The 5,492-nt window shown below is 33.0% G+C and overlaps 1 non-coding gene across 1 annotated transcript; it reads left to right on the forward strand.

The window, feature by feature from the left end:
• The first annotated feature begins 4,627 nt into the window (after window positions 1-4,627).
• LOC120068650 lies at window positions 4,628-4,734 on the forward strand. Its single transcript, XR_005479286.1, has one exon. It is a non-coding gene; the product is annotated as a small nucleolar RNA R71 (small nucleolar RNA).
• The last annotated feature ends 758 nt before the right edge of the window (window positions 4,735-5,492 follow it).

Here is a 5,492-nt window from a genome sequence, read left to right on the forward strand (position 1 = left end):
AATTAGGTGCAGGACAAGAATGAGGTGGTTTTTGGAACCCATCCACGAGTGTTGGTCAATAAACCTACCCATATAAGTCAATTTCTCATCCGTTGGAATGATTCTATTATTTGAGCCTACATGTAACCATAATGAAATAGTATTAAATAAGATCATACATAATGAAATATAAACTACAAATTTGGAGGGATTACTACTTGATGCCAAACACCTAGTTATGAATCACCTTCGACTCAGGTGAGTACGTGCAACTTCAACATAGGATGCACGGTATGGCATCGCTGGACAACCGATTGGCCACTCACCCGCTAAATGAAGATACAATCTTATACGTCCAAACCTAAAAATAGAAAACCAAATTAACAATTATTACACAATTATTATTTTGGTATCATATTGTAACAAATATTTTAAGGTACAATCAATGAATCTGGAATGCGAATAGGAATCCATATAAACTGTACGATTCAGGGGCCTTACTATTTCCAGACTTCTTCTTGTACATTTCTACTTTCCCGTTCAATGCACCCTTCAAGCTACCAAGACTCTTCTTAAAAATTATGTTACCCCAATCATAGCTACAGAACTTCTCCCAATCATCAATCACACTCAACATGGTCCAATCCATGTGTTGTTTACTTTCCTTCCCCATCATAGCCAATTGTTGCATGCAAGTATATGTGGTTAAGTTATCATATTAAACGGCTTATAATTGCGAGTATCATCCTCTGGGATCAAATTTATAGTTATTGTTTAGCTATCTCAGAATTGTATCAATTTTAACTAAGGAATCGAAATCGAGTTTCAATTTGTGATTTTGTAAGGCAATAAAAGAAAGCAATATTGAAAATATGTGAATAAAACTATTCTAGAGTATTGAGTTCCGTTAATTAATTCATTAGATCTACTCTAGTCAATTCATGGAATCTTGTATAAACATTGTGTCTAAGCCTAGAAACTTAATTCAAGATTACTTTCTCTAAAAAATAACCTATTCGCATGCAACTTAATTGATAACTAAATCTCATGAAATCAAATTAAGAAACAAGGCATTAGGAATTGTCATCAACAACTTTCACTATTAACTTAACTATTAGCATGAAAGATTAATCATGATTTAATGATAGATCTAATAAAATATTCAATCTCTTAATTAAACATTCAACCTGCAAACATCGATGGCCAATCAATAGGAATGAAACATAATATCAGTAAAAAGCAAAGAGTTATCAAGAAACATCCATGAAAAGAACTAAACTTAATCTAAATTCATAAAACCTTCATCAATACCCTAAAACAAGGAAGTTTAACCACTCATAGCTTCCATCAATATATTTTCATACATCAATTCAAGTATAAGATTTAGAGAATGAAAAGGGAATCGAAGAAGAATCCTCTCGAAGAATTCTTTGATCTCTTGAATCCTCCAAGCTCACATTGATCGTCATCTCAGAAACTCGAACGACCTTCAAAATTTTTCTCAAATTCTCTAACTTTTCAGCATAAATTCTCTCTTTAGGTCTCAAACTATATCAAAATATCGTCTTTTTCAATGTTGAAAAACCTCCAAATAAATAGAGGATCCAAACTTGATTACCACAAGATTTCCAAAATTGTCAAATTTTCAAAAAAGGAAAGCTGGCACAACCCTGAATTCTAAGGAGCGTCGTGGCGCTCAAGGGCCAAAGTCGTAGCACAGAGCTGCGCTCATGTGAGACCCACTTTTATGTCTTGTTATTTTGGTAAATTTGCAAAATAATGAGTTATTTATTTTGAAGTATTTTGTTAAAAGGGAAGATTTGGGAGATAATTGGAAATACAAAATCTTGAATTGAATTAAATAAGAATTTAAATGAAAGAGAAGAAAGGAAAATTTGATAGCGAAAATAAATTAAAAGGAAAATTTGTATTAGTAATGTGTAAGGAGAGAGGTTGGATTGGGAAGTAATGGCAAAAAGAGAAAATCAAGAGTATGAAGGATACATATACATGTCATTTTATGCTATTTTGTTAAACTAAATAAATAAATAAGTAAGTAAATAAAAGTATAATAACTAAATCAACCGGAATTTCACAAATATGATTTTTGGGTGGCATGTATAATCCGAGGTGGGTTTTGTGGAATAATGGCAAGTGGAAAAAGTAGGGTTGTTTTTAAATATAGAAAAATAAACTAAAATATTTATAAAATACGATAAAATTTTAGAACTATCCATAATAAACGTTGATAGATACTGATAGACTTCTATCAGTGTTTAGTAGTGATATTGATAGACACCGATAGAAGTCTATCAACGTCTATCATTAATAATTCAAAAAATTTGCTATATCTTATAAATATTTTCACCTGTTTTATCATTTAAAATAATTTTTCAAAAAAGTAATACTAATAAATAATAAAAACATCTTTAAATTGAAATTTTGGGAATGAAAAACAGAAAGGGAATAAGAAAGGAAGTGAGAGCTTAGATAGGGAAGATCAGAGATGGGTTTTATGTAGGAAGTTTTAAATGATGAATGAAGAACTAGAGCAAGCAATGGCATGGAGGATTTTGGAAGAATGGTAGATAAAGACTACATATTGGGTAAGTTTTCTAAGAAATGAGTTTTTGAAATAGAATTGTTTGGGTATTTGCTTATGCTTTTGACATGGGTGTACCTCAAAATCACATAGAGATTTTGAGATGGTTATTTATACAAATTGATTGATGAATTTGTGGAGGAAAGCAAGCAATTTAGAAGAAAAGGGTAATAATTTGAGGCCATTAAATGGTTGATAAATAATTTTCTCTTCCAAACTTATTCTTTGTTAACAATTAAGTATAGCTGAAAAAAATAGAAAAAAACCAAAGCTTGAACCCAAGGCCATGGAGAAACAAAGGAAGAAGAAGGGTTTGAGAGAGAATGCTGAGAGAAGAAGAAGAATGGGGTGGAGGTTAAGAAAAAGGATAAAATAATAATAACATAAATTGCCACGTAAAGAGAGTGTTGAGAGGGAAGACTAGCTATTTTTGGTATATGTGGTGAGAGAACAAGAAATTGAGAAGTTACAATAGAGGAGAAAGAAATATATATGTGGGAAGAGAAGTACTTTGGATGTGTTGTTCTTTTAACTAGGAGATAGGAAAATAGGTTTAAATGAAAATACAAAAATAGTCCACAACATTGTAGGAAATTAAGACTAAAACGAAATTATTTCAAGGATTAAATTAATTAAGGGTTGAATTTAATCCTCCACCAGGTTTGTTCTTGTGTTTCAATAAGGATTAACGAATCAGAAGTTGCCACCTGACTCATTAGTTTGTTGCAACATGTACAAAAGCAAGGTAGTTAATTTAAGTTTCAAGTTCAAGGCAAGTCTGACAGAAGACTCTACTCCATGCTCGGGGTCTGCTGTCATCGCAACCCGTCCTAGGTCTAGGTAGGGTAATCTAGGGCAAGGTGTGACAGCTCAAGGTAGTGCAACTGCGCTCTGGCCTTTTTATTGAAGTACAGTAGTGATCTAGCAATTGCTCAAATTTGATGCTCGTGGGTCTACAGTGTTGGGGTAACGCCATAACGCTGCCCTGTTTTAGGATTTCTTCTTCTTTTCTCAACTTTTCTCAATGGTTTCGATCCGATTTTGGCTCAATTTGATCCTTTTGACTTCTTTAATCATAGTTTGGTCCTTTTGGCTCATGTTGAATATAATTCAATTCTCGATCATAAATTTTGAAAGTCACTAGAAAACACGTCAAATCTTATAAAATCATATAAAAAAATCATCCTAAATCTAAGGCAAATAATACACATTTTCTATGCATTTCACCACTCCAAACTTAAGACTTTGATAGTCCTGAGCAAAGATAAAACAAGATCATAGAGAAGTTCTAAATAAATATGCTAATGGCTAATGACTCATGCCTTAATGAGTAGCTAGATAGAGACCTATATTGAAATAGTCAAGCAAGTCCATTGTTCTCATCATTCATGGCCAAATAATTTTGTCATTGTATGGTGCTCAAGATAGTATAAACTGAATTCTCCAAGGTAGATGGATAGTATGGACTGAATTCTCCAAGGTAGATGTTTTCTCCTTGGTTATCTTGATAAGGTTTATCATCAATTCCTCCAAGGATGGTTCTTTTCAGGTTGGAAAAAACGTATAGGGGCCAAAACATTCTTGTTATTTGCATAAGAAATATTTTCATGATTTCTCAAACCTTGGGGGTAATGTGTGGGAATTTTTTGTTGGCCTCTGTATTTTCCTATGCCCACATAATTAGTTGTCTCGGTATCTTATGAGTCCCAAACTTGCTGAGTTTCAGATGCCTTAGCTGCTAAAGAGACTATGGACAATGAATTATGTGTTTGACCACTTATAGTCAATTTATTCAAAGCATTAGTAATTATGATTAATTGAGCTTTAATAGCATTTTCCTCATCAACTTCATAAATTTATGCTACTTTGTTATTAGAAGCTCTATCACATGGCATATTATAGCTTGTAATGGTCATGTCCTTTAGAATAATGTAAGTTTTTGTAACGGTTTTAAAGAAAAGGGATCCTCCAACAGTAGTATCTAGAATGGATTTAGTGTTGTTATTCAATCCATCATAGAAGAATTGTATTTGCAACCAATTAGGCTATCCATGTTGCGGGCATTTCCTAAGGAGATTTTTGTACCTCTCCCAACATTCAAATAATTATTCATCCATTTGTTGAGAAAAAGCAATAATTTCATACCTCAATTTAGAAGATTTGGTAGGAGAAAAATCTTTATTCAAGAATCCTTGAGCTAGCTCCTCCCAAGTGCTAATGCTTTCCAATGTGATAGTCTCTAGCAATCAGCTCTTCCGTTGAATGACTTGTTTCATCAGAGGTCCAATTCTCAGTTTCATTCATCCGTTTTACTTTACATGTGAAAGATAAGAATCAATTCAAGGGTTCTGGAGAGAGTCAAATTGACCCTAGCCCTATCCTGCAAAGAAAAAGGTAACAGTCTTAGTCTAATTGCATCATCATTCGTAACTCCAATAATCTTAACTGTTCCACAAATTTCAAGAAAAGATCTAAGGTGCTTATGAGGATTTTCATTGGGGCGCCCTTTAAAAACAATATCTCTAGCCATTCGAATCAACCCCGATTTTAACTCAAAAATAACATTGACCGGTGCCTCCATAATTTCGGGTTGAGCAATAGAGAGAGATGTTTGGAAATAATCCCTAATCGCCTTCTCTAGTTCCTCGACCATCTCTTCTTCTACTTCTTGCTTATTTCTAAGATTTCTTCACAAAGTTCATTCAATCTCAGGGTCAAGAGGCAAAAGATGGGTGTCTTTGTCACATAACATGCACAAGAGAAAAGCAAACAAAATTAGAAGAAAAAAAAATAACCCTTAGTCTAGAATATCTTCAATTATTAAAATATTAAATAAAAGTGTTATTTTGATCCCCGACAATGGTGCCAAAAACTTAATGTGTTGATTTTGTGTTGCATGCAAGTTTACTTA

Source organism: Benincasa hispida, chromosome 12 (genome assembly GCF_009727055.1).
Source record: "Benincasa hispida cultivar B227 chromosome 12, ASM972705v1, whole genome shotgun sequence".
Lineage (NCBI taxonomy): Eukaryota > Viridiplantae > Streptophyta > Magnoliopsida > Cucurbitales > Cucurbitaceae > Benincasa > Benincasa hispida.